At 36.9% G+C, this 13486-nt stretch overlaps 1 pseudogene; it reads right to left on the bottom strand.

Moving 5' to 3' along the window:
* Positions 1–11645: 11645 nt before the first annotated feature.
* On the bottom strand, positions 11646–12449 carry LOC148014640 (uncharacterized; annotated as a pseudogene).
* Between the last annotated feature and the right edge of the window lie 1037 nt (positions 12450–13486).

Genomic DNA, 13486 nt, shown 5'->3' with positions numbered 1-13486 from the left:
AAATAAAGCTAATGGACAGTGCCCATAGAGTCTGGCACGCCCAATCTCAATGTCCAAATAAAAATAACATATCCGGCGCATAGGCGCATACAAAATAATAATAAATAATCGATGTCTCAATAGACATAACAAAATATAGGCGTGGCGCCTATCAAAATATAGTCCAAATGTTGAATACCCGCTAGACTCCAATGCTTTCCTCCGCCACTGCTGCTATCTCTACATATCAACTGAAGCATTCACAATCGTTAGTAAAATAATACAATTAAACCAACAAAAGTGAATACCTAGCAGTCTTCAGCTACATAAATAAATCAAATGGTTAGAAATAAATCCTAACCTTAATTTATTACGAGTGCGCACTCTAAACTCATAAACGTTTATTAATTTAATATGCATTTTGCGGAATCACCCGCTATGGAATCACCCATGTACACACTAAATTAATGAAACGCCCGAAAAGGACAGGCGTCCCCATCAACTTCTCGCACAAAGAATCCTCTTTGTGTATGAGCCCCGGTCATCTAAGTTTACGGAATCCACCGTAAAACCTCACGGAATCCACCGTGGAATATGCCTCCTGGCATCATGAGATGTAGATGGAAAATTTTGAGCTAGCTCCTCCATGAACAAGGAAAGTGGTAGTAGCCACCAATATTGTTGAAGCCTCTTTGATAATTGATGAATTTATAATGTATTTGACCCATGATTTGCAAAACATAATTTTTAAAATCCCAATCTTGGTTTAGGCTCCCTCATCATTACATCGATTTCTCAAGCATTTACAAAACAACATGAAGGAAGAGTTGGTCGTATTAGATTGGGCAAGTGTTACCAACTCTACACAAAAAGTGCATATGAAAATGAGATGCTACCAATGTATGTTCTAGAGATTTACAGAATCAACCTTGGTATGTAGCTTCATAGATGAAGGATATGGGCATTAATGATTTGCTATAATTTATTCCATATATTATTTAGAGGTTTGTATTAGGGATCCTGAAGTAACTAGAAGGCTCCCAAGCCTATGTGGCACAAGGAGCAAAAGTTTGATACTCAAGAAATAAAGAGGGTTTTTTCTTGAAGGGTGAGTGGGGGTTATCTTTACTTTCTCTTTCTGTCTCTCTCTCTCTCTCCATTTCTTTTTAAATTCAATATAGGTCAATTAAACACATGCACATACACACTGCGTTTTTTAATAAATAAACACACATACTCTCTCTCTCTCTCTCTCTCAATTCTAAGAGGTCAATTAAACACACACACACACACACACACACACACATTTTTAATTGAGAAACACACACACATACCCTCTCTTTCTCTCTTTATGTGGAAAGGGGAAAGGTAAGTCTTTGAAATATTTTATGTGGCTCTCTCTTTCTCTCTCTCTCTCTCTCTCTCTCTCTCTCTCTCTCTCTCTCTCTCTCTCTCTCTCTCTCTCATTCTCTCATGAACTGATATAATATTTTAAAGGTTGAACATGTGTATGCAATGTATGCTGGTGCATAGATCGGATGCTGTACGCTTGCGTAGTGAATGCCGGAAGGTCCCCAAGAACAAAATAACTCTACTTTTTGCACAAAACTCAAGGTAAAAAGCATGCACGACATGAACAAGAGACCAATTGGGTACAATCTCCCCCCATGCCTTGTGTGAGTGCTCCACAAAGCATGTATTTTATGTATTAATCATCTTCAAGCTCAAATAATAGCCCAAATTACAAAATAGCAAGCTTTTAGCTTTTGAGTTTGCTTTAGCACAAAATAGGAATAAAGCTAGTGGGCGGTGCCCAAAGAGTCTGGCATGCCCAATACAATGTCCAAGTACAAATAACATAATCGTGGGCCCATACGCATAAACAAATAATAAATAAATATCCAACGCCTCAATAAATAGGCATGACAAAATATAGGCGCCATGCCTAAGGTATGCACCCATCAAAATATAAATGATAAATCGAATACTTGCTATCCTCCAATGCTTTCCTCTGCCACTGCTGCTATCTCTACACATCAACTGAAGCATTCACAATCGTTAGTAAAATAATACAATTAAACTGACAAAAGTGAATACCTAGTAGTCTTCAGCTACATAAATAAATCAACTGGTTAGAAATCAATCCTAACCTTAATTTATTATGAGTGCGCACTCTAAACTCATAAACGTTTATTAATTTAATATGCATTTTACGGAATCACCCGCTATGGAATCACCCATGTACACACTAAATTAATGAAACGCCCGAAAAGGATAGGTGTCCCTATCAACTTCTCGCACAAAGAATCCACTTTGTGTATGAGCCCCGGTCAACAAAGTTTACGGAATCCACCGTAAAACCTCACGGAATCCACCGTAAAACCTCACGGAATCCACTGTGAAATATGCCTCCTGGAATCATACCCCCAGGGTGGGATAGCAATTGACCTCAATTGCTATTAGCTCAATGTGGAGCTAGTAGAGTGGGGAAAGCATTTAAGTCTCTAGCATGCATCCATTAGGCTTCTTCTACAAGATGGTTCTTAAATTTGACTAGATATCTAGAATATCTTCGGCCAGTTCTAGTGGTCATAAAGTCAGTGTCTATGATAGCTTCAAGTTCAAGTATTTCAGTCTCTTCCTCTAACAAAGGTGGGTAGGGTGTACAGGTAGTTGGCCTCTAAAGGGTCTTAATAAACTAATGTGAAATGTGTTGTGAATTTTTCAGTGTGGTGGTAATTCTAACTTGAATGCATTGTCATTAATTTTGTGAATGATCTTAAATGGTCCATAGAATCTAGGTGCTAATTTCACAACTAGGTGTCTATCTACACTTTGTAATCTACGTTTTTCTATTCTCAACCAAACATAGTCATCAATGTTGAAATTCATTGCTTGTCTTTTCTTATTGGCTTGTTTGGTATATGATTGCTGGGCTTTGGCAATCATGTCTTTAACCTCATCAAAAATAGTATTGTGCATACTAGCAATATCATCAACACTCTGAATTCTATTTGATAAAGATGCAACAGGTGTAGACAATCTATAACCATAAATCACTTCAAACGGTGCTTTCTTTGTAGATGTGTGGGGTGTATTGTTATGTGCAAACTGTAATAAATGCAAATGTGTATCCCATGTCTGTGGTTTAGAAATAGTGTAAGCACGTAAAAGGTCTAGTATAGTACTATTAGTGGCTTCTGTTTGTCCATTAGTTTCAGGATGAAATACAGATAAGAAATCAATTTTTGTGCCTAGGTTAGCAAACAAAGTAATCCAAAAGTTGTTACAAAATCTAGAATCACGATCAGAAATAATAACTTTTGGTAATCCATGGTTAGTGAAAACAGTTTTCAAAAACAATTGTGCTGCCTGTGATGCTGTTAAAGTTTTCTTACATGGAATGAAATATGCTTGTTTACTAAACCTATCTACTACTGTCCAAATCATATCATGGTTAGATTTACTATTAGGTAAACCAGTAATAAAATCCATAGAAATTTGTTCCCATGGTCTTGACGGAATAGATAAAGACATAAGTAATCCATACTGTTTACCATGATGTCTCTTAACTCTTTGACAAATCAAACATTCAGAAACAAAGTTAGATACATTAGTGTCCATATGCGGCCAATAAAAATCTTCAGTTAATGTACGTAAAGTAGATATGATACCTCTATGACCTTGCTATGGAGGACAATGAATCTCATTCAAAACAAAAGATCTGAATGGAACTATAACACATAATCTCTTTTCATAAAACATGAATCCACCATTATAAGACAGTGAATCAATAGGAATCCAGTTATTTTGAACTAATTTATTCCAATCAGGATGAAAAGTAATGTCCTGATGATAAGTATCTTTCATAGGATTTAAAGAATCAAATGATATAACAAAAATATTATGAATGGCAAGTCTTCTACTTAATGCATCGGCCACTATATTTTATTTACCGGGTTGATATTGAATGATAGGATGAAAACTCTGAATAAAGGCTGCCCATTTGATATGTCGGTCAGATATTTGGGGTTGGCTAAGTAAATGTCTAATACTTTGTTGATCGGTCTTAATCATAAATTCAGAACCCATTAAGTAGTGTTTTCATTGTCTTAAGGCTTGTACTACAGCTAATAATTCTTTATCATATGTGGAATATTTAAGTTCGGAGGGTTTGAGTTTACAACTAGAATAGGCTATAGGATGATTGTCCTGCATAAGTATGGCTCCTATTCCAGATCCGCTAGCATCAGTCACTACTAAAAAGAATGGTCTATTAAAATCAGGCAACTGTAGTACAGGAGCATGGGTTAATGCATGTTTCAATAAGTCAAAGGATTTCTATTGATTATCGGACCAATGATAAACAATACCTTTTTTCAAAAGTTTAGTTAATGGCAAGGCAACTAATGAAAAATTACGCACAAACTTCCTATAGAAACTAGCAAGACCTAGGAATGATCGTAATTCATGCACATTTTTAGGTATAGTCCAGTTCAATATTGCTTCTATTTTCTTAGGGTCAACCTTAATACCATCAGATGATACTATATGACCTAAATACTCAATTTCTGTTTTAAAGAACTCACTCTTTTTCGGATTGGCATACAGTTGATTATCTTTTAATAACTGAAAAACCAATGACAAATGTTCATAATGTTCTTTCTCATTTTGACTAAACACCAAATTATCATCAAAGAAGACAATAACACAATGCTGATATTTCAAAAATATACGATTCATCATTCTACTAAATGTAGCAGGTGCATTAGTCAATCCGAAAGGCATCACTAAAAATTCATAATGACCAAATTGTGTCCTAAATGCAGTCTTGAATATGTCAAACTTATCTAATCTCACTTGATGATAACCATATTTAAGGTCTATTTTACTAAATATGGCAGAACCTTGCAGTTTATCCATAAGGTCATCGACTCTAGGAATTGGATACCTATACTTTACAGTGATCTTATTTAAAGCACGATAGTCAATGCACATACGATAAGTATTAATTTTCTTCTTTACTAACAGAACAGGTGCACCAAATGGAGAACTACTAGGTCTAATCAATCCTCTATTTAGTAATTCCTCAACTTGACTTTGAATTTCTTTTTGCTCTATCTGGTTATGCCTATATGGTGCTTTACAAGGTGGTTGTGTACTAGGAATCAAATCTATTTTATGGTCTTCTGGACGTGAAGGAGGTAAACCAGGTGGTAGATCTTCTGCAAAACAGTCTTCAAAGTGTGCAAGAAATTCTTTATGCCTAGGATGCATATGATTTTCTTTAACTTGCAGTTCATTGACCCAAATGAGATAAGATTTACTACTTCTGCGTAATGACGTTTAGCTTGAGTATGAGAAAGTAGTGGAAAAGTATTAGATGCATGCATACCATACAATGTAATATGTTTTCCTTGAAATTGAATATTAATTGAATGTGTGGAATAATCTATATCAGGGTTATGCTGATGACGCCAAGGCATACCTAAAATAATATCACTGGACTATAGTGGTACAACTAGAAAATTTCTTCTTTCAGTGTATTGACTAATTTGAATTTCTAAGTCATGCACTTCTTGTGTTCCATTATACCTTGTGCCTAAGAATGCTGCTTTAATGCGATAATGCGTAGGTACAGTCTGTAATTTCAATTCTTTCACTAGTTTTGCAGAAATAAAATCATGAGTACTACCATCATCATGCAAAATAATCTTTTCCTTTCCATGCACTAAACATTTCATTGTCAATAAAGAATATGGAGTTGGCATACTTGGTAAAGTATTCGAAGGAGTAGTAATGTCGTCTTCATCTTCCGTGAAATCAGGCATTTCTTCATGTTCATCATCTTCCATTGCTCTAAGGTAGTTGATATGGACAGGTGGCTTCTTCGAATGGCAATTTGCTGCTAGATGTCCAGGTTGGTGGCATTTATAACACACTATAGGTTTGGCTTTGGTTACATTGTTTGCAATGGCAGGAAGTCTAGGGATATTAGGATTTGGCTGTGGAATAGGCTTAGGGTTTTGATTGGCATTGGATGGTAAAGCAGGTGGTTTTGCCCAATTTTTATGGAAAGATGATGAAGGAAAACGACCTTGATTAAATCTTCTAAAATTTGAGTTGAATTGCTTAGATCCATAGTTACCATTGGCTTGGAATTGCTGTGGACGCTTGTCTCTTCCTCGCAGCTTGTCTTCAGTGTCATGAGCTAATGAAATTGCGTCTTCAAGAGTTGTAGGCTTGAACATATTAACTTCAGCGTAGTAATGCCCAAGTAATCCAGACATATACTTGCGCTTGTGTGTTGCTTCGGGTACGTCTTCAAGCATGCATAACTAGAGTAATGCATTCCAAAAGCATTCGGTGTACTGAGGAATAGGCTCACGATCTCGTTGCTGAAGAAGGTCCCATTGCTTTATGGCTTTTTCATGAAATTGTGGAGGAAGGAAATTCTGCATAAACTTCTTCTTGAAATTCTCCCAGGTAGTGGGACAATCTATACTTTTACGAACCACGGTCCACCAAAGAGATGCTTTATCCACTAAATAATTAGTGACACACTTGATTTTATCTTTTTCTGCATATGTTTCCTCATAAAGGTAGTCATCAAACTGACTAATGAATGCAAGAACAGTTTTTCCCTCTCGAGTGCCATTGAAAGTACGAAATTTGAAATTTCTTTTACTTATCTTTGTTTCTTTGCGGATGGATTGATCTTCGAGAGTCGTGTCGATGGTACGTCGGATAAGGTCTTCAGATTGAGGTTCCTCTTTGTCGGTAGTCGTCCTTTGTAAATTAGCCAATTGAACTTGCAATGCTTGCCTAGCTTGTCGTTCTTCATCCAACTGCATCATAATTAAGTCCAGCTTTTGCTCCATCATAGGTTCAGGTAGGTCGCCTTCAGCCATTAAATCATCCATATGTGGTTCTGTCATCCTGCAAAACTCAAAAGACCTCACACTCTCAAAATCAAATTAGCAGGATGAGCGTAGCTCAAGATCGGGTATACAAGGCTTATATATATATATATATATATATATATATATATATATATATATATATATATATATATATATATATATATATATATATATATATATATATATATATATATATATATATATATATATATATATATATATATATATATATATATAGTGTGTGTGGCTTTCACAATCTTCGTCTTTGGCTATTGCGAGATTTGTAATCTTTGAAAAATCTGTGTTTTATTCTTTTGTGTGTGCTGAAAATGGTTCAGCAAACCTGTGTATGCGAAGAGTACCTTCCAATGAACAACTTTGTAGTTCGGAGTTTCTGCGCAGGAATAACCCTTCTATGAGTTTTGAACAGAAGTCAGTTTTGACTTTAGGTGACTTGTCTGACTTGCAGAGTTGCAGATTTATGTGACTTGCAGAGTACCACGACTTGCAGAACTTGGTTGATTTATCTGACTTGCAGGATTTAGACTTTGTAGACTTACAGTACTTACTGAGTTTGTGAGGCTTGTGTGATTTGGAGCTTTGGAGACTTAGCTTAGAGCCTTAACTGAATCAAAACGGCAAATTTTAGGGGAGGGGCTGTTTTTCAGCCCAGCGAAAATTTCGCCACCACATTCTGACACACCAAGTTGAAATTCGTGAGGCTTAAAGCTTCTTTAAGCTTTACTATTAAGCTTAATACTAATGAAAGCTTTTAAGCTTTTAAGCTATGGAGTCTTATCTCTGTTTGAAGACGACTTGATGTAGGAGATATCCACGTGGTCCTCCGCCTCTGCAAGCTGGTCCTTCACGATCTGATGATGGAAACAGAGGTTCTTGATCGCCAGGAACCACCTGTATCGACCGTCCGCGACAAGATTGACCGTAGAGCTCGATCATTCCAGGAGCTCCGCCTTCGCACAAGATGGGTAGCGATTGGAAGCTCTTGATCTTAGCCTTGCTCTGATACCATTGGTGCGCAGATCGGATGCTGTACGCTTGCGTAGTGAATGCCGGAAGGTCCCAAAGAACAAAATAACTCTATTTTTTGCACAAAACTCAAGGTAAAAAGCATGCACGACATGAACAAGAGACCAATTGGGTGCAATCTCCCCCCATACCTTGTGTGAGCGCTTCACAAAGCATGTATTTTATGTATTAATCATCTTCAAGCTCAAATAATAGCCCAAATTACAAAATAGCAAGCTTTTAGCTTTTGAGTTTGCTTTAGCACAAAATAGAAATAAAGCTAGTGGGCGGTGCCCAAAGAGTCTGGCATGCCCAATACAATGTCCAAGTACAAATAACATAATCGTGCGTCCATGCGCATAAACAAATAATAAATAAATATCCAACGCCTCAATAAATAGGCATGACAAAATATAGGTGCCATGCCTAAGGTATGCGCCCATCAAAATATAAATGATAAATCAAATACTCGCTATCCTCCAATGCTTTCCTCCGCCACTGCTGCTATCTCTACACATCAACTGAAGCATTCACAATCGTTAGTAAAATAATACAATTAAACCGAAAAAAGTGAATACCTAGCAGTCTTCAGCTACATAAATAAATCAATTGGTTAGAAATCAATCCTAACCTTAATTTATTACGAGTGCGCACTCTAAATCCATAAACGTTTATTAATTTAATATGCATTTTATGGAATCACCCGCTATGGAATCACCCATGTACACACTAAATTAATGAAACGCCCGAAAAGGATAGGCGTCCCCATCAACTTCTCGCACAAAGAATCCACTTTGTGTATGAGCCCCAGTCAACAAAGTTTATGGAATCCAGCGTAAAACCTCACGGAATCCACCGTGGCACGGAATCCACCGTGAAATATGCCTCTTGGCATCATATGCATACACTACAAACATTCGTAAATGTATATACACTTTAAAAAAGGGTCAAATTATTTAATAAATTGAAAATATGAAATGAGAGAATAATTTTAATGGTTGCACATGTTCATGTAATATATACATAAACCACACACAAATGTAGATAGACTATTAAAATGCATTAAAAATATGTGCACACATACATATATATGTGTACATACAAATACACTTAAACATCTATGAGAGAGAGAGAGAGAGAGAGAGAGAGGATGGACACACACTTATAAAACACTCACGAATACACATATATGCCTTGGAGACAGTTGAATCAAGAGGAGCCCACATTTTTGAGAGGACAAACCTGGTACTCTATTGATATTTCCATTGTAAAGATTGTGAAAATTTAAATTCCCGATGGCTCTTTGCAAAGGATTGAGATGACTTAGTCTACCTTGGAAAAAGAGAGAAGAGAACTTCAGGAGTGGCAAACAACAGAGCAATATATCACAAAAGCGCAGAAGGTCTTGGATGAGCTTATTGTCTACAATGTAGCATCTTGCACTACAAGAGAAAGGCCCTATAGATGCGCACTGTACACGCAAAATAGCGAGCGCGTTTACCAGTGCGTCTATTGGCCCTAGTATATAGACACGAAAAACGCGTCTATATACCCGCATTTTTAAACGCACTTATAGATGCGAAAATAAATGCACATATTTTTCATTTCTCATAAAGTACCTAAATATGATCAAACATCTTAACAGCTAGTATTTTTTAGAAAACATTACCAACTTTACTTCTTTGTGGTCTAATATAGCTTAGCCAATTGTACTTCTTTGTGCATCTTGCCGCATTGTTCTTTGGATGTGCGCATTCAATTCTAATACTATAACACAACAAACATTATATGTATCACAAAAGTAAACGGCTCTTAATTGATATTTTAGTTATTTCTGAGTATTACAAATATACATCCAATCATTCTAAGCTAATTATATGCTACAATAAATGATCAATCTCATCTTCAATGAGACCGACCCTTGCTAGACTATCTACCTCTAGGTCTATGTTACCAATAGGAAATGAAACAAATAAGTCTATCCCACTATCAGATGTATTGCTTTGATCAATTTCTTCATCATCATCTGCAACCATATTATTATCCTCTTCTGCGCTTCCTTGAACATCCTCTCGGGGATCATCTTGCACTGCATCATATATATCATCAATCATGGCATCATCATGTACATCATCATTGATTGTTGGATTGTCATCAACTATCTCTATGTTGGTAGCATTGCCATATATTGGTTTTAAACGATTAGATATGGGGATGACGTGCCACCATCGGTTATTGTTTACCATTGGTTGATACACAACCTGCATTTAAAAAATAAAAAGTAAGCAACTTAGATATTTATTGTATTTTGAGAATGTATCGAGAAGTAATATATATGAAAATAAATAGCTTCTAATATACATGCTCGCATTGTTGAGGTAGTACGAATGTGTCATTCTTGCCTTGGTGAAATTTTGTAGAGTCAATCACTACAAAACCACTTGGATGACGTCTAATTGTGCAATGCTCACCCATTGTTACTACTTCTTTAAACCACTTCACATCTAGTACATATATAAAAAATCACCTAAAGTCAAGCTTCAAAATATCTTAGATCAAGCCACAATAACCTTCCATGGTGCCATTGGTATCCTGGAAGTTTGCAAGGATACCACAATCCTAGGTATTTCTCTTATCATCTATATGATGAGTTCAAAAATGTTTGCCTTCACACCAAATAGCATTGAACAATGTGCACTAGTAGTACATTGTTGAGATCATTTTAATGATTTAGTTAAAGATGAAACATGTGAAATTATTATATCATATATAACTAAAGATAATTTAATCATAAGTATGTCTCACCTTTGATAAGCAACCTCGTGCGTATTCCCACTCCTCTTGCGATATATCCATCGCCTCCTCTTTTTCCATCTTCTCCATTGCTTCATGTAGCCAATCTATATCAATATGACATGGAAGCACACTTAAATGTTCTGGATATGGGACATTACGTCCATGTCTAGCACAAAATGCTTGCCTTTTGCTTACTCTTCTTGCCCTTGCTTCTTTATATAGTGTCACTCATTTGCTCATTACTTCGCTGTTAAACACACAAAATACATTTAACTTACAAAGCTACTCTTTCATTAGCACTTTGCTCCTTCCTTTTCCTTGAAGTATTATAAAGGTCATCCTCAAATCTTCATTATCTTTCCATAGTTGTGGTAAAGGGGGGTCCACTTTAGTAAGATATTTAGAGATTTGTACAAGGGATGATTACACTAACCAACCCTCAACCATGCTTCCCTCGGGCCGTGCATTTTGCCTTACAAAATATTTTAGGGTTTTCATAAAGTGCTCTAGAAAAAACATCCACCTTGCATGAACTACCCCACAAATTGTGATCTCATCAATCAGATATACGAGTAAGTGTACTTGAGTAGTCAAAATGGAGCAAGGAAAAGTTTCCTCCACCAAACAAACCACCTCAATGGACAATACTCGATCCTCTTGCAACATATTTGGATCCATTTCCTTCAAACTCACAAATCTACCAATATGCAATTGAGAACGATGATTAGTTTTGTCCATAAATTCAAGCGGGTTTACTACGTGATGTATGTAATATGTAAACAAAAAAATAAGTATAATGTATACATACCTCGCGAGCTCACCCATCTTGTAAATGATATCATACACATGTTTCAAAACACAATGGGATATGCTAGTAGGAAGGATGAACTGTATGTAAATATTCATACATCGTTAATTAGTCTACATAGTTACTCCACTAATTAATATATTTATGGCTATGAAAATCCTTACCTGAATCATTTTGTGCCAATCGTGAGACTTCAAACCGAATAGTTGCTCCACACCTCTTTTCTTTTTCTTTATGAAGGCTTCCTTGAGGCATCTCATATATCCTGTGGGAGTTTGAAAGCTACATATCTATTGCTTCACCATCTTTTCTTCGGTCTTCGACAACATCCAAGGTGCATGTGTTAACTCGATCTTTCCTCTAGGTCCAATGCGTAGCCAAGCTCGTCTCATACATCTAATGCTACGTAAATCCTCCCTTACATTGATAGAATCACGAGCCCCGATACAGTGATCCCATAATGTAGAGGCAACATTCTTGAATATATGCATGGAGTCCAACAGGTGATTGATCTTGAGTTTAGTCCAATATGGGAGACGAAAAAATATAGAGAATCTAAGGCACAAACAATATATTATTTCTCGTTCTCATAATGGAGTGTACTTTAAAGACAAACAAAAGAAGTAAACTAGTTACTGACTCATGCCGAGTGGGGGATGATCATTGACGTGTCTCCAAGTGTCCTTCCAATGTTAAATGGTCAGATATTGTGGAGTTCTTCCATTAAGTGGGGGGGCATATTTGGAGTGATCAATAGGAAGAAAACGATGATGATTGTCATAGATAACATTTTTCAAGTGTGTTGGTCTAGAAGAAACCAAAGAGGGACCACATATTGGACATGTATGATATGCTGATGTAGTTAAACCTATAGAAACAAGTGAGTTAATGATGTTGGTGCGCGGATCGGTTGCCATATACGCGCGTAGTGAGGATCAGAAGGTCCCCAAGAACAAAAGAACTCTACTTTTTGCACACAAATCAACGTAGAAAGCTTGCACGACATGAACAAGAGACCAATTGGGTGCAATCTCCCCCCATGCCTTGTGTGAGCGCTCCACAAAGCATGTATTTCATATATTAATCATCTTCAAGCTCAAATAATAGTCCAAATTACAAAATAGCACTCTTTAGCTTTTGAGTTTGCTTTTGTGCCAAATAGATTTAAAGCTAATGGGCGCTGTCATATTGCTGCACATCCGAGGTGTGAAATCCACCCAAAAGTTGTGTGTGGGAGTTGATATTTTGTACATACTTAGTTGTCATGTTTGCATCTTTATTCTGCATGGTAATATAGTAAAGAGGGGTCTTTTACTACCTTTTCTTTCAACTGGGGTTGCACCTAATAGGTCCTCCTTCAATAATGGTGGGCATGAAGGGATGCTTTCAGCCTATGTTGAGCAGGGCAGATTGGAGAATGCCTTGTGATTGTATAGACAAATGCAAGAAGAAAAGGTTCAGCAAAGGCGGTGTGTTTGGAAATAGGAAAATCACTTCATGCTGATGCCAGGAGTTCTATGACGAATGCGATCCAGAGAAGGAGAACTTGTGTCTATATGGGTACCCGGATGAATCTTGGCAAGTCACCTTACCTGCAGAAGAGGTTCCACCTGAGCTCCCAGAGCCTACTCTAGGTATCAATTTCCCAAGAGATGGGTTGGAGCACAAGGACTGGCTCTCGCTGGTAGCAGTACACAGTGATGTTTGGCTTCTCTCTGTTGCATCCTGCTATGCAGCATGATTTGACAAAAATGATAGGAAACGCTTGTTTAATATGGTTAATGAGCTTCCAACAGTGCTAGAAGTAGTGAGTGGTAAGAAACCAACTAAGGAGAAATCATTTGTCAGCAATTCAACATTAAGAAATTCGTATGCCGTCACTTTGATTGCAATTCACTTTCTGAGTGTCTCTCTTTGAGCCTGCCGATGCCGTTGGTCTCTTGAAATCTCTCTA

Source organism: Lygodium microphyllum, chromosome 25 (assembly GCF_053477565.2).
Source record: "Lygodium microphyllum isolate KBCC chromosome 25, Lygodium_microphyllum_v1.1.10, whole genome shotgun sequence".
NCBI classification, from domain to species: domain Eukaryota; kingdom Viridiplantae; phylum Streptophyta; class Polypodiopsida; order Schizaeales; family Lygodiaceae; genus Lygodium; species Lygodium microphyllum.
The sequence above is the reverse complement of the archived record's forward strand: the minus strand, read 5'-3'. Positions and strand labels throughout refer to the sequence as shown.